Here is a 25,596-nt window from a genome sequence, read left to right as displayed (position 1 = left end):
TGCTGAGGTAGCTTGTTAGAAGAAACATAATTCAACAAGGGTGGGAGTTGAAGCAGAGCATAAGCTTTGGCAGCGGGACATACCGGGAAGAGCCAAGAGTTCCCATGGATGGCAGAGAGGAATAAGAAATAAGCTTGGAATGAGACAAGAAAGGAATTCAATCTTACATGGCTGCAGCATGAACAGGTTATCTTCTTGCAAACACACACACACACACACAGTGTTCTTATTTGGGCCCTGAGGCATAACCTGAAGTAATATGACATAGCCATTAATTGCTGGCACATAGCACAAGAGTACATTAATTTGTGCTAAATCATTATACCGTCAGTGGTAAGGGCATCTTTGAACAGCAAGTAGCAGTGCCTAAAGCAGCATATTCAAATAATCATATACTATGAAGATGCATGTTAGGCCAGTCACACATTTTCCCTCTGTTCAATTCGCGGTGCTCCCTCACGCATTATGTGTACTGATGCCTGCTATTCCTCATTAGGCTTCAGACCTTTCTCACATCTTGAGGCATCTCCTCCTCTGTACTGGGCCCCATGGATAATACCTCATTGCCTTGTGACACAAGACCAATATGTAGTGAGAGCAGAGAGAGGCTGTCCAAAGGACAGCATCGATCAGTCGGGAAACTGTTAGCAGATTAGAAAATGGCGCCCGGGAAAACACGCGTCGGAGTCAACTCGAGGGCCCCTGGTTTGCTTTGGTTTTTGGTTTAAAGAAGTGAATGAGACCAATTAAAAAAAAAAAAATAGGGAGAGAGAGAAAAGGAAAGAGAGAAATTGAGAGATGAAGCAGAAGCTATGGCGATCAGGAATGAGAAAAGAGCAGCAGCAGCTGCTGGGAACTGAACCTGCACGGGTCCTGGCAGTCAAGCACGCTGAAGCCCCCGTGCCTGGTCCCTTCCTCCTTGTAGCAACTCTTTGGAGTAGGCACTATTACTATTACCAGTTTACAGACAGAAAGCACACCTGGGCAAGGAGAATTTAAGTAACCTTCTCAAATCACCAGGTAATAAGAGGCCGTGCTGGGATCTAAACCCAAGCCTCCTGAGCTCAAGCAGTCATCTTTATTAAAACGAAAAGGCAAGGAGCGAAAACACACTTTCCCCACGCTCAATCAAGGAGAATGTGCTAATTTTCAAAGTGGTCTCTGCAGCCCTAAACTCTCTTTTTAACCTTTGGGGAAGATCCAACCATTTGATTCCTAGGGCTTTAGTTTCCTCATAACAGCAAACAAACAACAAAAACAATAAAACATCTGTAAGAAACCTTTCAGCTAAAAACTCTGATTTTATGTATTAATTGGTAAAGAAAATCAACCTAATTATACATAAAATAATATGTTTTTAAACCAAGTTAAGAACTTTTAATTCCCAGCATTCTTTAACATCTAATGTGTTAATTACTGGCTATATTTTAAATAAGACAAAGATATAACCTGTAAAAGTTTAAAGAAACAATATTTCAAGGAAAAGAAAAGATAGTACAAAGTAAAATTAGCATAACGAAAAAAATGAAGTAAATTTGTACTTCAACCTAAAAAAATGTTCTGTGAAAAGCAAACCTATATGAAATTTATTTTTTTATCAGCAATTCAGTTGCAAAAGCAGAGGAAATTTCATCCTATTTCTTTCCAAAACTTATGATTTACCCAAGAACACACTATTGAGTTCCAAGCTTATGTTTCTTCAATGAGAAGATAATTACAATTATTTACATAGCATATTCATCTTCTCTCCAGCACAAACAAAAGTCCACATTCCTAGGAGCCAATCTCTGCCAGCACAACAAAGTCTGGAAAAACAGTGCTTGGCCGTATGTGTAGACACTGGCAAAATGAGCTTTACTTTTTAGATATTGTCTTATGGGGGGACTTTACACACTTCCCTGACACTTACTGTTGCTATCCTTAAAGCACAAATAACTTTCAATTCTGAGGTACTGATCAACCAGTAGAGTAGCCCTGTTTGCACAATAGTTAAAGTGCTAGACTGCTAATCAAAAGGTTGGTAGTTGGAACTCACAAGAGTCTCCAAGAGAGAAAAGACCTAGTGGTCTGTTCCCGTAAAGATTACAGACTAGGAAACCCTATGGGGCAGTTCTACTCCGTCCTACAGGGCTGCTATGAGTTGGAATTGACTTGATGGCACACAATAACAACAAGAGAACAATCGGTTATTATTTAGGCTGAGTGATTCTCTATCTTTTCATTATTTCACTATACTAGCATCTATTAAACCGTTTATGTAAAAAATTCAAAAAAACAAAAAACCCTTGCCATCGAGTCAATTCTCACTCATAGCGACCCTATAGGACAGAGTAGAACTGCCCCATAGGGTTTCCAAGGAACGCCTGGTGGATTCAAACTGCCGACCTTTTCGTTAACAGCCATAGCACTTAACTACTACACCACCAGGGTTTACCTAGAAAAAGGGGAAAACTAATTTTTTCTCCTTGAAAACTAAGTTGATTGTATAATATAAAGTTTAAGGTTCATCTGAAAATTTAATAATTTCAGCTGTCTTTTTTGGTCATCATTTTGGGTAATTCAGTATTTGGTTGTGATTTACAAGTACAATTGTATTTCCTTGCTTTTTCCTCTTAAATAAAGGGAGTAATCATTACCTAAAACCCTTTTATACCTTTGGGGCTAGGAACCAGAGCAAGATAAATAAAAAATGAGCAACCTTAATGACAAAAAAAAATAATAATAGAACAAAAGATATATAGTGCCCATGGTCAATAACCTATAACTCATGAGTGTAACTCATGAGTGTAGTTGGAAGGAAATACTAAAAGGATTTTTTAAAAAAGTTTAAAGCTTTACAGTTTTAGAAGTCAATCTTGTGAGTTACAATTTCAGAAGAAAAAAAAAAAGGAATTTATCTTAGGAAAATTCTGAGAGTAGTAACTGACTTAGTAGTAACTAACTTTCTAGAAAGAAAGAAAGAACTTCTAAAGTAATTTTAAGACCTACAACAGTATTTCAGTGGAAAGTAAATGAAGACTTAGCAAGTGAGGTATGCAAGTAAGATCTATATACCAAAATTTGTTATACTTCCTCAAGAATCCAATACATATATAGAGAGAAAGAGAGAGATTGATTGATTTACTTCAAGGAATTCGCTCACATGATTGAAGGGGGCCTGGCAAATCTAAAGGCTTTCGTCCCAAGAGCCATAGGTCAGGTGATGAGAAGAGTGCACAGTAAAGTTCTGCCAAAATATCTGTTTATAGTCTGGAGGCAGAGCACACCCTAGGGAAATCCCTTTTCAATGAATTGATTAATTATATTACATAAGATTATTTTATGGAACGTAACTGCATTACAAATTACATTAGATTATATTATGGAACAGGAACTAGTGTTTGGTCAAACTACTGGGAATTGTAGCCTAGCCAAGTTGACACATAAAGTTAACCATCATAGTGAAGAAGAGAGCTTTGATGGATTATCACTGTCTACAAAGGGTCACGAATGTGAAGAGGTAGTACATGTACTGACTTTTGTGCCAATCCTGGTTTAGACTATGGAAATAGTAATCTCTTTTGTTGTTGTTCCATTAATTTATCCCTGTTCCAATCTGTCTTCAAATTGCCAAAATAATCTTCCTTAAAAATAATGGCTAAATCAACTATGATTTATAAATTTCTACTAGACTCCCAACGCTAATGTAATAAAATTCAAGTTCATTAATTTAATATGCATTTAAATCTTCTTAATTGCTCTCCGGTTTACTTACCGATACCACCTTATCTCTCAAAGTCCCAATACATAAACCATCATTCTAACTACAATGAACTTCTCGACTTCCTAACTCATGACTCATGCCTTCCCTTTTAGAATCTAAGCTGTATGCAGGCAAAACTATGTTTGTCTTGTTCACTGCTATGTCAAAAGGATCTAGAATTCTACTAAACTGAAAATAAATGGATTATAATTTTTGAAGGATGAAGTAATAAATTAATGAATTAATAAATCAATATTCTCTGCCTTCCCCTTAGAATGTTTTTCATCAACTGGTAAATTCTTATTGACCCATCAAGACCTATCTTACATGTCCAAACCAAATCCAAACCTGTTGCTGTTGAGTTGATTCCGACTCACAGTGACCCTACAGGAGAGCAGAGCTGCCCCATAGGCTGTAATCATTCCAAGGCTGTAATATTTATGGATGCAGACTGCCACACCTTTCTCCCCAGGAGCAGCTAGTGGGTTCAAAACATTGACCTTTCAGTTTGCAGCCTAGCAATTTAAACACTGTGCCACCAGGGCTCCCTTACATGTCCAGTCTTCCAAAAAGCTTTTCCTGACTCCCAAGGCAAGGTTCAATAAAGTTAGTCGTTACTTTATTGTTGCAGATAATGTGTATCCTTCAAATATAAGAGTAAGCTTATTCTATAAAGAGACAGTGTTGGGGGTGATGTCCTAAAATATGCAGGAAAATAAATAAATAAACCTCCATGGGCCCTTTCTGAGAAGGAAAGCTTTGCTTTCCTGGGTGTCAGTAGTGGAAAGTTATTCAAAAAAACCAAAAACCACTTCAAGGCATTTTTTTTTAAAACTAGCTTTGGCCAATTTTAGAAAAAAAAAATCAGTTGCAAATGCATAGAAAATTAAAATATAAAAACTAAATCTATTATTTCCCTTTTTAATTACAATCACCTCTAAAATATTTCTTATTTTAATCTTATTTTTTAGAATTATGGATATGCAGTGAAAGGCTGGGTTAGAAAAAAAGATCTACCTATTTGCAAACAGAGACAGCAAGGTGACTTGTTCTTCTTTGATTCGGCTATTGGATGGAAAAGAAAAGGCCCCCCTCTTGGGGAAACAACGGCATAATATTGACAGAGATATGAGTCATCAGACTTAAAAACACAATGAATCCCACCAGGATAAGGTTTTGGTTTTTTTAAAATCCATTCTTGAATATATCATAGTAAAATTGCAGATAACCACAGACTGACTATATTAAACAGTAGCCAGAAAGATAAGACAGATCACTCTTAAGGAACAACCATGTGTCTGACAGCAAACTTCTCAATAGTCAGAAGACAGTGGAATAACAGCTTCATGGCTCTGACAACAAATACATATCAATGTGGAATTGTATGACCCGTTGCCTTTCAGTCAATTCCAACTCATAGCCACCCTATAGGACAGAGTAGGCCTGCCCCATAGGTTTTCCAAGGCTGTAATCTGCGGAAGCAGAATGCCACATTTTTCTCCCACAGAGTGACTGGTGGGTTCATACTGCTGACCTTTGGGTAGCCAAGCTCTTAACCACTGCTCCTCTAGGGCTCCTACAGAATTATATAACTAGGTGAATTATTATTCAAGAATGAGGGTGTTTTCAGACAAACACCCTGTTAAAAGAACTTAAAGTACTTCAGACACAAGAAAATTGTTAGAAGATTCAAGAAAGGAAATACTAAAATTAGATGTATAATTAATTTTTAACACCTTAGAGTTCTTTTAGAAATTCTTCCCAAAGAAATATGTAGTAGATTAGTATATTCTTAAGAGGCCAAAAGTCAGGCAATATTACTCCTAATTTTTAAGAGAAAAGAAAAGCATGGGATGATTAAATTAATTTATCAAAATTGAGTCAGTTTTACTCCTACATCTAGGAAACAACTCATTTGTTTCCATTTTTGTTTATTAAAAATAATGCTGCTATAAAAATTTTGTTCATATATTTTGCTACACCCATGCACACATTTATTTGGGGTATACACCTAGAAGTAGAATTGCTTGGTCATAGAGTATATTTATGTTCACATTACACTACTGCCAATATTTATGAAATAAGCACAAATTTCTAGAAGGTTTACAACAAGATGAGCTAGCCTCTTAAATATCCTTAATTTACATCTCCCCAAACATATATTGAGCTTTTTTCTGTGCCTTTGCTCAATTGTATAATGTCATGAATATAAATTAAAACTATAATTTAAAAATAAGTTAATATTTGTTGAGTGTTTAATACATACCCCAGACAATGCCAAATACTTTACATGTATTATCTTTTGAATCTTCATAATAATCATATGTGATTCTGATTTCACAGGCAAGGAAGGTGGGGTTCAGATAAATTAATACATTTCCCCCATGGTCACATATCTAGTAGGTACAAAGAATTGCAAGAGATAAAATAATGATTATGGCACAATCTCGAGACCATTGCAGTAGGAATCTAGGGTTCTGGACAGAGTGATTAGCCTAACTAAATGCACAGAGGCACACATGATTCATTTTGTTTAGAATATGTCAAGTGTGTTAAGGTAGAAACCATATTGTAATAAAGATACCTCAAAATATTGTAACTTAAATAAAATAGAAAATTCTCTCTCATCTAACAGTCCGGTAGTCCAGAGTCAGCCGTGGTAGCTCTGCTATCTGGAACATACGACTGCCAAAGTTTTGGCAGACATTGCTATTTCCCAGCCAGAAGAAAATGGGAAAGAGAAAGTCTAGTAAGTGAGCTGCACTCTTCCCTGCTTCTGTACCATTGGTTCAGACTTAATCACATGACCACACCTAGCAGCAAGGAAGTTAGACAGTGTAGTCTGTACACTGGCGAAAGACAGTCATGTGTCCAGCTGAAATTCAGATGGTTCTATTACTAAAAGGAAGAAAACAGTGAATATGAAGGACAATCGGCAGCCTCTGGCTCATTTACTAATTAAGTCTGTCTGAAACGTGGGACATGTGCAAAGATGTAAGAGAAAATGACTGGAAAAGTAGGTTACATTCCAGTTGGAGGCTTAAAATCTGGTTGGAGAAGGCATTCTGCCTTGAACAAAAAGAACTACTACAGTAGTTAATGGGAAGTCTTTTTAAAAAGTAAACATTTTTATTGCAATATAAAATAGGGACAAAAATGCACAAACCATAAATGTACAGCTTGATGAAAAAACACAGATTGAACACACCCCCATGTACGGTTCACCCAAGTCAAGAAATAGAAGAGTTGCAGCACCCCATAAACTCCTTCATTGCTAAGCTTGCCCACTTCCCCAAAGATAACCACTACCTTAACTTCTCGACATAGATTAGTGTTGCCTATTTTTTCTGTCATTCTGTTTCATACATGTTGTACTATGTAGCAAGTTTATTTCATTCATGCATAGCATTCCATTGTAGAATATGCCTTAATTTATTTAACCACTGTCCTCAAACAAACAGTACAGTTGTTTCCAATTTTCAGATATTAAAAATAATACTGCTATAATATTTTCCTTATTTTCTTTTAGTGCACTTGTCCCTCAGTTCTTTTGGACATATACATAAGGGATGGAATTGTTTCATATGATATGTTAGATTTTTATAGATCAAGTTCGTTCACTTCTCTCCCCTTCCACTTCCAATGCCCCATCATCACTAATCTGGAACACTTTCATAGTCTTTCACTGCCTCTCCACTTTCAAAACTGCCTCCCCCAATCCATTTTCCCGCCCACAGTCAGAATGACCTTTTAAAATTATAAAAGAGTTCATGTCACTGCCACTCTACTTCAAAACATTCAATGTCTTCCCACTGCATTTAGAATAAAACCCAAACTTCTCATCAGGACTCAAAATGTCCACACGATCTATTCCGTCTTCCTCGCACTCTCACTCCACTCCACTTTCCCCTTCTTGCCATGTACACTGACTTTTATGAAAGTTCCTGGAACACAATAAGCCCTTCTCCATCACAGGATCTTTGTGATTGTTATTTTCTCCACCTGACCCATTCTTTCTCCAGCAATTCGATGTATCTGATTTCTCATTCAACCTAAGCCAGGGAACTTTTCTTTGATTATGCTATCTAAGGTACTCCTCCTAAGTTACTCTTTATCATATAGCACCCTGATTGCTTCTGTAGTAGACTATATTAAAAACTCTAGTTTTATTACTTATTTTAAAGTTATTAATCTGTCTTCCCCAAGAGAACTAACTTGCACAACAGATTAATTTGGGTTTGCTTGACACATTAAAAAAAAAAAACACACACACACATACACAACCCGTTGCCGTCAAGTCTATTCCAACTCATAATGACCCTATAGGACAGAGTAGAACTGCCCCACAGCGTTTGCAGATAGAATCTGGTGGATTCAAACTGCCGACCTTTCGGTTAGCAGACTGAGCTTCTAACCACTGTGCCTCCAGCACTTGGCACAAGTGAGATATCAGTAAAAAATGTGAATGAATGAATCAATAAGTCAATAAATGACTCTCCTGTTTCTGATATTGGGTAATTGGTGGCAATAGCAAGGTTATTAACTGAGATATAAAATACAGTAATAAAACCAAGTTTTAGACGTATAGCAAGTTCAGTATGGAACCGGCTGAATTTAAAATGTCTGCAGAAATGACAATTAGAAACGCCCATAACCAAACCAAAAAACCAAACCCGTTGCCATCAAGTCAATTGACTCATAGAGACCCTATAGAAATGCCCATAAAACAGGAAAAAATAGGGATCTATAGCTCAAAGATAAGTCTTCACAAGATAACGGATTTAGAAGACAAGAAAGTAAGATGGCAGATGAAGCTATGGACATGGATGAGAAGATCCAGGAGAGCCTACAGAATGGAAAAGGCAGAGGACAACAATGCAATATTGAAAAAAGGAAAAGTGAAAAGGTTGAGAAAGAGCCGTCAAGGAACTCAGAGAAGTGCCAACAGTAGATGGGGGAAGATTTTCAAGGGAAATGAGAGATTAGATCAAGAGGGTTAAATTCTTAGGAGAGGCTAGGAAGGATGAAATAAAAGGATGGGGGCATCAGATTTGGTGTTTAGAAAGCCCTGGTGACCTTTATCAAAGGTGGCAACCAAGTGAAATAGGACACCGATGATGAACTTGTTTCAAATTCATAGCTTTACCTAGGGCTTGGGCTATATCAAAATCTCTTGAAGTGGCTTTGAAAGCCCTGTGACACAGAAAGTGTGAAAAGATGAAATTATTAAGTGTCTCACCTATTAGCTTTAGGAAAGAAATAGTTATCTTGCATTGTTGGGATTTTCTAAAGAGGTAGTATTAATGTCGTTTGAAAAGGCTAATCTATTCAAACTTGCAGAACTATGTAAGGAAACTCACGATTATCGGTAGCAAAAGCTACCAGGGGTGCTTTCAGAGAATGAAAGCTGTACCAAATACACATTAAACAGGAAAGAAATATGAAAAGCAAGAGGTTGTGACGAACAGCAGTTCACAGAGCCTGCCAGGGTATGGCTGGCAATTCAAGATCACAAATGCCTCGACTTGCTCTAATCAGAGACAGTCCTCCTTGCGAAGTGCATTCATGTCAGTAGAGATGCACCCATGCACTAAATCTTGAACCTGAGCTAAGTGTAAGTATTCTCCGGTACTTAATTTACATCCCCTGCGTTCAAAGGCACAGCCATACTAAAATCACCTCCCTTGTAAAGCCAAAAACTTATCTCAAACACGAATGAAATAGAGCCCAGAAAAGAGGATTGTAGCTCTGGATTGGCATATAGAACTGGAAATAAAAACGAGATTGGAGGTTCTGAACAGCCCATTTTATTTCTACTATGTACTCCAGATATTCTTACACATAATTATTCCATTCATTTGTCAAAAAAAAAAAAAAAAAATGGTTCGTTTCAGTGGTGCTTAACAGAAAGAAGACATTCCTATAAATATCACCCATATCCTATGAATGAAATATAAGAATTTCACGTATCTGCAGTAATAAAAAAAAAAAAAAAAAGACAGGAAGGAAAAAAAAAGAAATCACTTTCTTTTGATAATTAGATTCGGCCCACAGCAGTGTTCCGTAAAGTTAAACCAGCTGTTTGTTAACAGAGGGGTGTGGCAGACACAGTGTAAAGAAAGCTGCTTTTTCATCCTCCGGACCGTTTATTGTGCAACATGCTTAGATGTGAAATTCTGGGTGGAAAGCCAAAGAAAGAAAAGCATGGTGGAAGAACCCTGGGCAGATTTTGGACGTCTGCCCTCTCATTTCCTGTTTGTGTGAGGCAAGCAGTGGCAGCTGCTGGGTTTGAGTTCCTGGAAGAGACTTCTGGGGCAAAAAAGGGCTCAGGTTGCAGTTTCTTCTACTTCAGCGGCGATGGCTGCAGCAGCCGGTACAGGTGATGTTGCCCTGGCGGTCTCCATGGCAACGCTGGAGGGTGGAGGTGACAAAGGCGCCCTCCACCCTGGAAGCTGCTGCCTCGCCTCTCTGGACCTCCCGTTCTCCCTCAGTGGGTCCTCCAATCACGAGGCCCCAGGCTCCAGGCTCCGCGCTCCGGGCTCCGGGCTCCGGGCTCCAGGCTCCGCGCCCCGGGCTCCGCGCTCCGGGTTCCGGGCTCCGCGCTCCGGGCTCCGCGCTCCGGGCTCCTGGTTCTGTGCGTGGGAGCTGCGGTCCAGCCTCCCGGCCTTCGCCATCTAACAACACAGTTGCCTTGGCAACAGCTGGAGGCGGTGGGAGGTGGCGGGGGAAGGCCAAGGCTCTTTTCCCTCTAGCGTCCACCCCGCCCCCCAGGTCCTGGATGAGATCTGAGTCCTCCTCAAAGGAGGCTGAGGCATTTGGAGGAGTAAGGGACTGAGCCCCAGCAGCTCCGCCCTCTCTGGGCACCTGAGCCGGCTAGGTCAGCAGGTGCCGCAGCCGCCTCCTCCTCCTCCTTTCCCCTCGGGGACAGGGCCTGCAAGGTGCAGTCACGCTCGGGGTTTTGCATGTGACTTTCCTAGGGTCCCAGACCCTGACTGGAAGCTTGCCCCACCAGATCCATCCGCACATCAAAGCAAGGACCATGGCTGGCCTCCTGTGAGGATTCCCTGTTGGCTGCGGGCTCTCTCTTCCGTGTATTCCCGCCACGTCCGGTCCCACTCCACAAGGCAAACTCCACCAGCCTGTTCACTCCCACGCAGGGTTATCTCCGAGGGCTAGGAAGCCGAGTTCTCCTCTCCGTTTTCTCTGCCCGTCCCTGGCCTTTGAGCAGGGAGAGGTCAGAGGCCCTCTGAGCGAATCTGGGGAAAGCGGCCTGTCCAGTCCGGGCCACGGACGATCCGGGGCTTCCCGAAGGGCCAGCGGCTCAGCTCGCCCAGGCCTCCCGGCTGGAGGGGGAATGCAGGGACTTGTTAGCTCGCTGCGTGCTGCCACTTCCAGCCAAGGAAGCCAAGAGTCCAGTAGCGGTGCCCCTGACGGACGATTCAAAATTACACACAGAAATCAATTTTGCTTATAGCCCGAAAACTGAACTATGTGTTCATTTACTGTAGCAAATGAGCCCAGGTGGAGAAGGGTGTCTCTCCTGGAAGCTAAGTCAACGGGGAGTGTTGCCTCGATTCTAAATGCATCAAAAGGCGCCACGATTTTGAAGGAAATAAACACTATTGTTTAGCTGTCGACAATAAAAGGAAAAACAAAAAAGCCAAAGAAACTATGCTCCATTCTGTACTCGAAATTTTGGGGGGCAGTTTTTCTATAGTATACAGGAGGAATCTGTTCTTTTCCTGAGCAATAATTAATATTTTATTGCTATAACTAGGAATTTTCATAATTATAAAAGCTTTATGATCTTTTCATATAATCCTCAAAACTCTAAAATCAATAAATTCATAAGCAGTAAATTGTTCTGAATATACATAATTGATTTTTCAAAAATTTATGAAGATTATTTATTAATCAGTACATTGTTAAATAATTGTTGGTTACCTAGCACCCATGGCAAAGATAATCTTTAACTGGAGAAAATGTATAAGGAACCAAAAAGAATTTCCCAAATAGTAGTTTGCTTAAGAAAACTTGAAGTGATTTGATATATATAAGAAAACATTTCAAATATATATATGAAATAACCTCAAATAGATATATATATTCATTTGGATTCTCAAATATAAAGGACCTTTGAATTCTAGTTTTTAGATTAGATCTATGCCTTAAAATACTAACCGACGTGTTACCTGATTAACCACTCATTTCTGTATGTTCTGGTGTCTTTGCACTTGAATACTCAACTTTCCAAAGATGAGGTTTTTCTAAAGAATTTTACTTTAAATGCGATGTAATGATTAGGAGATTAGTAAAGACATTGTGTCTTAATTTTAATCATCTACCAAACTGCCAACTATTCCTATACTGGCAGAAATCTTTCCACTGCCTCCCTAAGGAAAGTATCCATACCTTTCAGTGCCAAATTGCTCCTTTTTCCCACATTGGATAAAAAAAAATGTATGTTTCAATTGGAAGACATCTTTATGTCATAGAATGTATATGGATTGATGGTTAATGCCTCAGGTTACATCCTCAGGATCTCAAAGGAGAAGTCTCACAATAAGAGCAACCCACATTTCAGTGTGTAGAAGTTTAACTGAATGGGAAGGTGAATAGAAAAGCTTTTAGCCTTCGAGAGTGCTTCTTTTACAATTTGAAAGGTTAACCTGGTCTCCCAATTTTCATATATTTCACACGGCATTAGAAGCTCCCAGCAGGTTTGGCATGCTTTCAGCTGTGTCTCAATGCTTGCATATTCAAGTTCTGTTCCATTTTCTTCAAGGCATAGTATATACTGGAACATTAAAATATAGAACATAAGATAGAGATGCTTACTAAAGCTTCCAAAATGAATAATTATCTGACCATTTAATATTAGTGTGTACCAGATTTGAGAAGACAAGAAAAAGAGAAATATATTAAAAAATTATTTTAAAGAAACTAGAAAGAGATATATATTCAATACATAATTTTTGTTAATATTAAATGTCTCTAGACAATAAGACTAGAGGTGATTTTTTTTATCTTCCTTCTGCTTTTCTCTACTTTTCAAGAAATCTATAATAAGCAGGTATTAACTGAATAATAAAATAAACATTAATATTTTTATCTTTAGAAATAGATAAAGTGTTCAAACTTTTGAAAGCATTTGTCATACATTTCTCTACGGGCACACCTCGTTTTACTGTGCTTCACTTTATTGTGCTTCACAGATACTGCGTTTTTTCTACACACTGAAGGTTTGTGGCAACCCTGCATCCATCAAATCTGCTGACACCATTTTTCCAGCAGCATGTGCTCACTTCATGTCTGAGTCACATTTGGATAATTCTTTCAATTTCAAACTTTTTCATTATTATTATCTGTTATGGTGATCTGTGATCAGTGATCTTTGATGTTACTATTATAATTGTTTTGGGGTGCCATGAACCACACCCATATAAGATGGTGAATTTAATCAACAAATGTGTGTTCTGACTGCTCCACCGACTGGCCATTCTCCTTTCTTACTCCCTCTCCTCCGGCCTCCCTATTCTCTGAGACATGACAATATTGAAATTAGGCCAATTAATAACCCTACAATAGCCTCTTGGTATTCAAGTGAAAGGAAGAGCATAACATAAAAGTGCAAGGTGAAGCAGCAAGTGCTGATGTAGATAGAACTTGCAGCAAGTTATCCAGAAGATCTAGCTAACTGATGAAGGTGGCTACACTAAACAATGGATCTTCATTGTAGATGAAACAGCCTTATGTTGGAAGAAGATGCCATCTAGGACTTTCACAGCTAGAGAGGAGAAGTCAATGCCTGGCTTCAAAGCTTCAGAGGATAGGTTGACTCTCTCGTTAGGGGCTAATGCAGCTGGTGACTTTAAGTTGAGGCCAATGCTCATTTAGCATTCTGAAAATCCTAGGGCCCTTAAGATTTCTGCTAAATCTACTCTGCCTGTGCTCTATAAATGGAACAACAAAGCCTGAATGACAGCACATCTGGTTACAACATAGTTTACTGAATATTTTAAGCCCACTGTTGAGACCTACTGCTTAGAAAAAAAGATTCCTTTCAAAATTACTACTCATTGACTATGTACCTGGTCACCCAAGAGCTCTGATGGAGATGCACAAGGAGATTGATGTTATTTTCATGCCTGCTAACACAACATCCATTCTGCAGCCCATGGATCAAGGAGTAATTTTGACTTCCAAGTCTTATTGTTTAAGAAATACATTTCGTAAAGCTATAGCTGCCGTAGATAGTGATTCCTCTGATGGATTTGGGCAAAGTAAATTGAAAATCTTCTGGAAAGGATTCACCATTCTAGATGTTATTAAGAACATTTGTGATTCATGGGAGGAGGTCACAATATCAACATTAACAGGAGTTTGGAAGAAATTGATTCCAACCCTCATGGATTACTTGACGGGCTCAAGACTTCAGTGGAGGAAGTAACTGCTGATGTGGAAATAGCAAGAGAACTAGAATTAGAAGTGGAGCCTGAAGATGTGACTGAATTGCTGCAATCTCATGATAAAATCTGAATGGATGAGGAGTTGCTTTTTATGGATGATCAAAGAAAGTGGTTTCTTGAAATGGAATCTACTCCTGGTGAAGATGCTGTGAACACTGTTGAAATGATAACAAAGGATTAGAATACTACATAAACTTAGTTGATAAAGCAGTGGCAGGGTTTGAGAGGATTGACTCCAATTTTGAAAGAAGTTCTACTGTGGGTAAAATGCTATCAAACGGCATCACATGCTATAGAGAAACTTTTGTGAAAGGAAGAGTCCACCGATATAGCAAACTTTATTGTTGTCTTAAGAAATTGCCAGAGCCACCCCAACCTTCAGCAACCACTGCCCTGATCAGTCAGCAGCCATCAACATCAAGGCAAGACCCTCCACCAGCAAAAAGATTATGACTCACTGAAGGCTTGGGTGTTTAGCATTTTTTAGCAATAAAATATTTTTAATTAAGATATGTACATTTTTTAAGACATAATGCTATTGCACACTTAATAGACCACACTGCAGTGTAAACATAGCTTTTACATGGACCAGAAACCAAAAAATTCACGTGACTCACTTTGTTGTGATATTTGCTTTATTGTTGTGGTCTGGAACAGAACCCACAATATCTCCAAGGTATGCCTATATTTTAATCAATTAGTTGTGAATAAAAATACTATATGTTGTCAATATTTAAGAATCTTTAAATTATAGTTTGTATTTAAAAAATCTGATTAAATAAAAATTTACAAAATATATTTCTCCAAGAATTGGGAAATTTTCACAGGTTCAAAATGACCCAATGCATAACCAAAGACACTTGTATGTAAATCTGCAGCCTACTCAACAAACAATGTAATCTTGAAAGAAACTGGTACTTTTGAAATATTCATTAACACTATTATAAGATTGCCACAAATTTCCAAAGCACCATATGATGAAAAAGCTGACAGTTTTTATCCACTGCTATATTGGAGTATAATCACCTCATAGCTTATCTGGGCCAGTGAATACCAACTAATTTATAGGGTGGATTTAAAATATTTGATAAGAAGGGCATAATAAAACAATAAAAAGACACAACATAAAAATAGCCACCTTGTAACTCCCATTCCAACAGAGCATGCCAGTTTGAAAGACAGATCTTGTACCTGGATCTGAATAACGTAAACAGGCTCTACCTGAGGACAGCAGTGAGGAATTTAAAGGAATTTGTTTTTTATAGAAAGTAGATTACAAGAAATTTGTCTATCTACCATTTCCCACAAGTTCCATTATCAAAGATGTATCATTTGAACTTGAGCTGACAGTAAATGTCCATAAATGCAATAATGTTCACTAAAGCAATAGAAAAATGTTAATTAAACCTCATAAATTTATAACAATCAAGCCTATTACTCCAAAAGATATGGAATATATACTAACCATAATTTCTAGCCTCTGTAATATGGTGTTTTAACATGCACACCAAGTAACCTTTCTCCACTCATGTCTGCTATACCTAAGTAAGAAGGTCCCTCAGTTTCCCCTTTGGTGAATGCCCTAAGTCCCAAGGTGTGAGTTTTAAATATAGCTGAGCAATAAAATGCTCGCATGCTCTGACCTCTCCCTGTCACATTTCCTGTAGAAACCACAATAAAGGTGCCATCGCACAGTCTCACTCCATCTCTGCCTTGTGACTACCACCTGTGGTTTCTCCGTGTGGCCCTGGTGGGCATGCTGTGAACACCAGGGACAGTGAGTATAATACATCTTTAAATGTTTCTAGCCTCCCTCTCTTGATTTGTATTTGACCTTACCATACCTCAGACACTACCATTATACCAAGTTGAAACAGAATAATTGATACAAAATGTTCCCTTAACCTTTAAAGTAAGTCATCTTTGAATTCATACACCTCCCACATATCCAGTTACTAAGTGTAACTATTAAACATTTCTCAAATCTGTTGACACTTGCCTGTATTTCTTGCTTGGATTACTTATTCAACCTATTAATTGCTCTACCTGTTTCATTTTTTTATCTTTCCAATTCATTCTTTCATAGTAGCCTAAAGTATCTTTGCAAAATGAAAATCTGAGACTACTTTTTCAAGTAGTATTGGTAGACTTGAAAAACCAGTTGCCATGGAGGCTGACTCACGGCGACTCCGTGTGTGTCAGAATAGAACTGTGCTCCATAGGGTTTTCAAATGGCTGATTTTCCAAAGTAGGTCACCAGGGCTTTTTCCAAGACACCTCTAGGTAGACTTGGATCTACAACCTTTTGGTTAGCAGCCGAGTGGGTTAACCATTTGTACCACCCAGGGATATTGGTAAACTAAAAATATTCCCCCTATACATATTATAATTAGATCCTGGATGAAATACAACAAAACATATTTTAATTGTATTGTTAAGCTCACATATAAGTATGGGAAATCCTCAAGGGTCCAAAAATTAAAATTAAAAAGAAATAGTAAGATGAAACCAGGGCAGTAGGCTATAATAGAAAACTGAAGCTGAGGCTGATCAGGGAGCAACTGCCTATACCAGGAACATACAGCTTCTGGAGTTTGGAGGGAATGTGTGGGAACAAGAGACCAAATCTTGGGTTCTGGCAAAGTAGGGTAAATGAAGCTGATTCATGGGAGAGTGCAAGGAATTAGAGAGAGGGAAAGGAATAAGATAAAAACTACTGCATTTTGGGCAGTATCATCATATCCAGCTTTCAGTTCACTAATTCTCTTTTCAATTTTATCTAAACATGTATTGAAATCACTGACTTCTTACTTTCTACATTTATAATCTTTTCTTAGTATTTTATTCTATTATTTCCTAAAACCCCCTAGTAGTTTTTATATCATTCCACTCCCCCTAATTCAAAGAGATAATGACAGAGAATTTTACACAGTTGATAGAAGTCATGGATTCAAAAATTCAAGAAATACATTATATATCAAGAGGGAAATTTATTTTAAAATCTTCACCTGGATGTACTGTAGTGAATCTGTAGAACATCAAAGAAAGATAAAGAATTTTTAAACTGTCAGAGAAAAAGAGACAGATCATCTACAAAGGGATGACAATGGGACTGACATTTCTTACCAGGAGGTGTAATGGAATACAGAAGATAAAATTACCTTTTAAAAAGAGGGCTAAAAACTTAGAATAACAGGGCTAAATAAAAATACGTTCAGCTAGAAAATTAAGAAATTTAACTACCCACAGACCTGAACTAAAGGAACTTCTAAAGAATTAGCTTCAGAAAAAATGAAAATGCCTCCAGAGTGAAAGTCCAACAGACGAGAAAAATAAACAAAGAAAGAAACTGGTAAATTTGAAGATGAGTCTAAAAAAGACTGGATCTCAAATAAGATAAATAATATTTATATGTTATATGTAATATACATTTTAAAATAAATATATAAAATAAGAACAATAGTATTGTCTACATACTACGGTTAAGGAAAAAAAAGAAGAAGAAAGATTAAAATAACCCAGGATATCAATAGATTGTAATTTATGCAGAAAGAGTTGCAGTCAAATAATTAAGAGGAAGGTTATGTTGTAAATTTTACTAAGTATGAATGGTCAAATTTAAGTGACTAAGATAAATCTAATGTATAAATTCCAAATGAATATAAGGAAAAAGTGAATAAAAAATTACTTAATCTAAAAAAAGTCAAAGTAGTGGGAAAAGGGACAGTGAAAAAGCAAGGCAAATAGAAAACAAAAAATAATGAGATGTTAAAATAAATAGAAATGTATAATCACAATATTTTTCAAAAATTCAGACAATAGGGAGATTTTCTAACATACAAAAGCTGAAAGAACTCATTACTAACAGAACTGTACTACAAGAAATGTCCTTCAAATAGAAGGAAATGACACCAGATGGAAATATAGATCTAAAAAAAAGCAATGAAGAGCACCAGAAATGGTAACCACGTGGGTAATATATAAGATTATTTTCCTATTATTTAAATCTCTTTAAAAATAACATCAAGAAAGGTGTGTGTCAGCGTTGTATTCTTTCACCATACTTATTCAATCTGTATGCTAAGCAAATTATTCGAGAAGCTGGACTACATGAAGAAGGAGGCATCAGGACTGGAGGAAGACTCATTAAGTAGCTGTAACAATGGGCTCAAGCATAACAATGATTGTGAGGATGACGCAGGACCAGGCAGTGTTTCATGCTGTTGTACATAGGGTCGCTATGAGTTGGAACCGACTCAGCAGCACCTACAATAACAACAAAGATAATTTACATTAAAATAAAAAATAATTATGTATTATGGGATTTAAGTATAGGAAAAGTATATGACAACAATAGTGAAAGGTCAAGGAGAGGGAAAATGGAAGTATACTATTGTAAGTTTCTTGTACTATGTAAGTGGTGTAATAATACTTGAAAGCAGACTTTGATGAGTTAAAGATGTATACCATAAATCCAAAAGCAACCACTAAAGCAACAAAGTGTTACAGCTAATAAGTTAAAAAAGAAGATAAAATAACATAAAATATTTAATCCAAAAAGTACATAAAAAGAAAGGAAAAGGAACAAAGAACAATTGAACAAATATAAAACAAACAGCAAGATGAAGACAAACCTAACCACGTTAATATATATGTCTTATAACCACCCAATTGAAAGACAGAGATTGGGTTTAAAAAGCAAGACCCAACTAGATGATGATTATAAGAAACACACTTCATATTTAAAGTCACAAATGTTTACAAGTAAAAGGATGAGAAAAGATACAGTATACCAACAGTGGGAAAGTTTAATGCAGGGATGCAAGGTTGGTTTAACATTAGAACAATCAATTAATTATTTACCATATTAACAAACTAAACATGAAAAACTATACGCTAATCTCAATAAAGGACCAGTCCCTGGAGAAGGGCACAATGCTTGGTAAAGTAGAGGGTCAGCGAAAAAGAGGAAGACCCTCTATGAGATGGATGGGCACAGTGGCTACAACAATGGGCTCAAACATAACAAAAATTGTGAGGATGGCATAGGATCAGTCAATGTTTTGTTCTTTGCACACAGGGTCACCATGAGTTGGGCCTAACTCACAACATCTAACAAAAATAACAACAACAATCTCAATAACACCAGAAAAAGCATTTGGAAAAATCCAACATCCATTCCTGATAAAGACTCAATAAACTAGGTGTTGAAGGAGACTTTCCTCAACATGATAAAGGACAATATTTTACTACTTATACTTAATATACACCTGATTATAATATATATTCCGCAATATGATCTATTAAACCATTTATGGCTTGGTCCTGTGAATCTAACTTTGTCTCTTACCTGTCTCTTCTCATTCCACATTCCAGTCATATAATTCTTTCAATTACTATTCTTTTGTTTCCTAACCTTTGTACATGCTGTTTCTTCCATTTTACCCAAACTCCATTTTTCTACAAATTCCTTCTGGAGCTTTACAGCACCTTCTGGAAGTTCTAGGGGAGAACCATTTCCTTGCCTTTTCAACATGTAAAACCAAAAACCAAACCTTTTGCCGTGGAGTCGATTCCGACTCATAGCGACCCTCTAGGACAGAGTAGAACTGCCCCATACAGTTTCCAAGGAGCACCTGGTGGATTCAAACTGCTGACCTTTTGGTTAGTAGCCATAGCTTTTAACAACCACTATACCACCGTGGCCTCTTCTTCCATCTGCAAAGTGCATCACTCCAACCTCTGTTTCCATCCTCACATCTCTGAATCTAGCCCCACTGCTTCCCTCTTATAAGGATTCTTTTGATTAGTTTGGGCCCACCTGGATAATCAAGGGTAATCTTCCTATCTAAAGAGCCTAAACTTAATCAAAATCCATTTTGTCATGGAAGGTAACATATTCACAGGTTCTGGGGATTATGACATGCACATCTTTAGAGGTCATTATTCTATCACACTGCTCAAACATTTTTGTTGAATGAAGGAACTTCGGTGTTGTATTTTCTAACATTTTAAGATATTGTTAAGTAGTCTTTATTGCAAAAATAAAATAATCTCAAATTATCAAAGTAAAATTAACTTTTGAAAATTATAAACTAGATCAAAAATATGCAGTACACATACTAAATAATAATTAAAAAGAGAATGTCCAAGATTATTATCTATAGCCTAATATGGCAGCCCATGAACTGTAATAAGCACTGATGATACTTTCATCTTTGTAGCAACTGAAATGGATACTATTCTTGCTACATTTCCAGTTACTATCCCATCCCATTTATCTAGTTTGAAACCTCTGAACAGGTTACTAATTAGGCACTGAGTAAATCATAAAGGGAACATGACCAAGGCCAGATGGAGAATGAAGCGTCATAGCCATATAATACATCAATACTGTATATGTTTTCTCTGTCAGACACTGTGCAATCAATAGGACTTACATAGGATTTACAAAAAGATTGGAGCTTTATAGCATTTACAATACAGAAAATACTCAAGTGATTAATCATCCAAACCCATTTTATAATACCACGCTCAACCTTGATGCTCCTTCCAGAATCAAAGGCCTCAGTCTGCTGATGAATGTAAGAATATACAATCTTATGTCACTTGTCATCCTTTGATTAATCTATTACTTTATTATTGTTCCACATTTTCAAACATATAAATTTTCTGTCTCAGTCTGTATAGGGTACTCTTGAGACTGAAAACATATATTTTATTTAATACTCTGACATCTTCCAATCTAGTATTCTACATATATGTATGTATGTATACATGCATTTATATGTGTCTGCATATATATTTACACATACATATATATGCACATACACTCTCTTACATACATACTATATACATACATACACACACACATATAATCAGCAAATTATTATAAAATATACTTTTGACCCGAATGAGGTTCTTTTACATATCTGAAAGTGTTAAAATACAGTATATTTACAAATCGACTCTACGAGTACCCTGAGTTGTTGTTGTTTTTGTTGTTGTTGATCCACTCATCCTTAACATGAATGGATATTAGGAATTATAAGCATAAACTCTATTAGGTATTATTTCAAAGATAAGTGTCTCAATTTTTACTGTCCAATAAGTAGCCACTAGACACATATGGTTATTGATGACTTGAAATGTGATTAGTCTGAATTGAGATGGGTTGTAGGTGTACACACTGGCTTTTAAGGATTCGGTAGGAAAAAAAAATAATGTAAATACCTCATTAATCTTTGTAATGGTGAAGATTGTGTGTCAGCTTGGCTGGGCCATGATTCTCAGTATTTATATGTGATCACTACCATGACTGAATATGCTGTGAGTAGCCAATCAGATGAAAGGAAGTTTCCTTGGGTGTGTGGCCTGCATCTAAATATAAGCTGACGTTCTGGCTTTTTGCTCACTCTGGATCCTGTGGCTGCCTCCTGTCATCTCACCTCCAGTTGTTGAGACTTGAGCTGTCAGCTTATCTGCTGAACTTGGGATTCGTCGATCTTCACAGCCTGTGAGCGAAGCCCTGCTCTCTGACCTGCTGATCTTGGGTTTGCCAGCTCCTGCAGCTACATGAATCAGGAGAAACCTTCCAGTCTTGCCTGCTGATCTTGGAATCTGTCGACCTTCACAGCCTGTGAGCAGGAGCCCTGCTCTCCAACTTGCTGATCTTGGGCTCACCACCTTCTGTGGCTCTGTGAATTGGGAAAGGCCTCTACCCTGATCCATGGACTTGGGACCTTCTAGCCTCTACAATTGCGTGAGCTGTTTCCTTAATATAAGTTTCTCTCTATATATATTTATATGCTTTACTGGTTTTGCTTCTCTAGAGAACCCATCCTAAGACAATGTTTTAAATTGATTATATGTTAAAATGTTAATACGTTGGGTTAAAGAAAATATATTGTTAAAATTATTTTCACCTGTTTTCTATTGCTATTTTAATGAGGCTAGTAGAAAATGTTTAAATGACATATGTGACTTACATTACATTTCTATTGGATTGTGCTAGTCTAACCACTTATAAGAATCTGAAAATGCTCATAAGAAAATTTTAATCACATCCAATAATGATAATCCCAAAATCTTGCAAATGGTATTTAGTAAAAGATTTGGACTCTACAAATTAATGGTAAAGAACTATGCTCCAAGCTTATTACAGTTTTGCTGTAACAGACCAGGATGAACTCTGTGTTGAGCACTCTAACTGAACACTAAATATTTAATCATTGTATATTTATTCACAGTTCTACCAGTAAATATGCAGTTTACCATAAATCAAATATACTTTTTTTTAACAGTCAAACTGACATTGCTCAGCATTTTTAGCAAATAATATATAACACTGAGAGAAAGAACACTTGAGCCTACATTTTAATTCTATAGAATAGATGATTAGCCTGTGTTTTTCTTGTCCACTCAAGGTAGACAATATAATTAACAGTAATATAAAAAAAGATGCGCAAGCAACATGAAGAAGCCTCAAAAGACATTTACACAGGATTAGCTAATTCTTATAAGTTATTTCCCAAAAAGTTAGTAAAATCTGCAAGAGAGAGAATTTCGAGTGGGGAATGACAGAAGCAGATTCAAGGAAGGAATAAATTTCCATGTGTGGGTGATAATCAGTCTGATCATCCACAAAGAGCCACAAGGGACAGCGTGAAAAACAAGAATTTTGAGAAGGCAGTGATTCAGACCCAAGGTGACATGGAAATTATAGCCCCTCATGAATTCACAGAAATTCTGGAGAACATTAGATTTTTCAAATTTCAGAATCCAGGTTCAAACCAATCTCAAATATGAAGGAGAAAGGAAACTCCAGCAGACATATGAGTTACATGAGGATGGGGAGTAATCAAACTTCCTGCTGTCAAATAATTTATGAAACTAAACCACTGGAAACCAAGTCCTTGTAGAAAGTAAGAACAGAATAAAATATAGAAGTAATAATTTGCTACGTAGTAACTGGGCAAACCAGAAGATAGAATTCAAAGGCAGTAAGTAGAAACTTCTGTGCAGGCTAAGAATTCTAGGCTCAGAAATTTTTTTACCTCTAAAATCTCACCCACTCCCTCACTACATTCACTCTCTATTTTGTCCCTAATTAAGGCTTCCAGTTACCTCATGCTCTCCTTATTTTTCCAATTATCAGTCCACTTTACAGTTTCACTTAACTTTTTCTCTTAGGTCCCCATAGTCAACCACTGATACAATATCTATCCTGAAATCTGGATAACTCCTCTAGCAAGAACTGTGACAGATCTGAGATTTTATCCTACTTGCAACCTAACAAGTCAGCCTGCCACAGTTTCATGGATGCTGGAAGAAGACATAAGTCTCCTGCATCAGAAATAAAAGACTATTGATTACTTAAAGGAATATCATTAGCCAGAGTATCAGCATTTGTCCCAAATCCCCAAGCGCCAATTCTCACAGAGCAACAGAATGAAGGCAAAATGATACCTAGAAAAATAGTGAGGTGTGTTACAGGAAAAAAACCCTGAGCATAGGGAACCCAAATCTTTTATAATGGGCAGTAAGCCTGCCTGAAGTTGGCGCTGGAGGGAGAAATCTTTATTATACTGAATGTAAACAATCCTTCCCTTTGGTCCAGAGGAAAACACTATCTCTATCCTCCAAGGCTATTTACTATACAAATATCTTCAAGAAGATTGTCTGGAAGAAAGGCAGTCAGGGCCTCTGCTCACAAGAAATGAAAAAATGCTAGAGACCATGGAGAACTGTACCCTAAACTTCTCAAAATTTTCTCTCTGGTTTTAGGGCTACATCTTTACTAGAAAAAGAAATCACACCTTATAGAATCACTTGTGAATTCATGTCAAAGAATTTCAGGTAGCCCTCACAGATACTTCACATTATTATTTTCATCTTTTGAGTATATTAGAGATGCTAGTTTTCCCACATCTGATTCACAGAAAAACATTGTCAACAATAATCTGCAAAGGATGTCCTTAATACTGCATGTAAACCCTTACTACATAGCAATTCCTAACTGGACTAAAGTCTCCCTTCCCAGGAATTTGGGAATGAGACAGAAGATTGGGTTAACCTAGAGTTGCTGCCATGGCAAGACAATGCCATGTGCAAACTAGACACAGAAGATAATTGCCAAAAAATCTTATTTTTACAAAAGTAATCTTCACAGAGAAAAAAGGAACATTTATGCAGAGAGAAGCATTTCCAAGCCACTATGCAGTCCCATAAAGTGCCAGAAAGACATGCTTTCTAGCTCCTGTCAGGCCCAACTCTGCTCTCTTCAACTGTGTTCCATAAAAATCCCATGTTTCCCATGAAGTTCTTTTCATGTCTCCAAGTAATTTCACATTTTCTTTTACTTCTTAGAGTGGGTTTGTGGTCTTTGAAACTATCAATCCTAGAATAAGGCTTGGATACAATTTACCCTCCTAAGAACAGTATTAAACCACTCAAATCATGACATTCTCTTCTTCACTGAGGAGATAAAGGCAATTGTCTTGAGCTCCTCCTATTCTACGTCAAAATACATATAATATTACCTAACTAGAATACACAAAAGAAAACGATTGCAGCAGTACATTGACAGGGAACTGCCAGAAATTCAAGCTGCATGCAGAAGAAGACTTGGAATGAGGAATGTCATTGCTGATGTCAGATGGATCTTGGATGAAAGCAGAGTATACCATAAAGATGTTTACCTATGTTTTATTGACTATACAAAGCATTCAATTGTGTGGATCATAACAAATTATGCATAACATTGAGAAGAATGGGAATTCCAGAACACTTAATTGTGCTCATGAGGAAACTGTACTTAGACCAAGAGGCAGTCATGCGAACAGAAGAAGAGGACACTGCGTGGTTTAAAGTCAGGAGAGATGTGCGTAAGTGTTGTATCCTTTCACAATACTTATTCAATCTATATGCTGAGCAGATAATCTGAGAAACTGGACTATATGAAGAAGAACTCGGCATCAGGATTGGAGGAAGACTCATCAACAACCTGCATTATGCAGATGACACAATCTTGCTTGCTGAAAGGGAAGAGGACTTGAAGCGCTTACTGATGAAGATCAAAGACCACAGCCTTCAGTATGGATTACACTTCAACATAATGAAGACAAAAATCCTCACAACTGGGCCAATAAGCAACATTATGATAAATGGAGAAAAGATTGAAGTTGTCAAAGATTTCATTTTACTTGGATCCACAATCAACACCCATGGAAGTAACAATCAAGAAATCAAATGGCGTATTGCATTGGGCAAATTTGCTTCCAAAGACGACTTCAAAGTGTTAAAAAGCAAAGATGTCACTTTGAGGACTAAGGTGCACCTGACCCAAGCCATGGTATTTTCAATCACCTCATATGCATGCGAAAG

General features: G+C 37.3%; 1 protein-coding gene across 9 annotated transcripts in view; it reads right to left on the bottom strand.

Annotated features, from left to right (window-relative positions):
• NOL4 (nucleolar protein 4) overlaps window positions 1–25,596 on the bottom strand; it is a 392,270-nt gene that overhangs the window by 308,711 nt on the left and 57,963 nt on the right. The window lies entirely within an intron of this gene.

This window comes from Trichechus manatus, unplaced genomic scaffold (genome assembly GCF_000243295.1).
Source record: "Trichechus manatus latirostris isolate Lorelei unplaced genomic scaffold, TriManLat1.0 scaffold00175, whole genome shotgun sequence".
In the NCBI taxonomy this organism is placed as follows: Eukaryota; Metazoa; Chordata; class Mammalia; order Sirenia; family Trichechidae; genus Trichechus; species Trichechus manatus.
The sequence above is the reverse complement of the archived record's forward strand: the minus strand, read 5'-3'. Positions and strand labels throughout refer to the sequence as shown.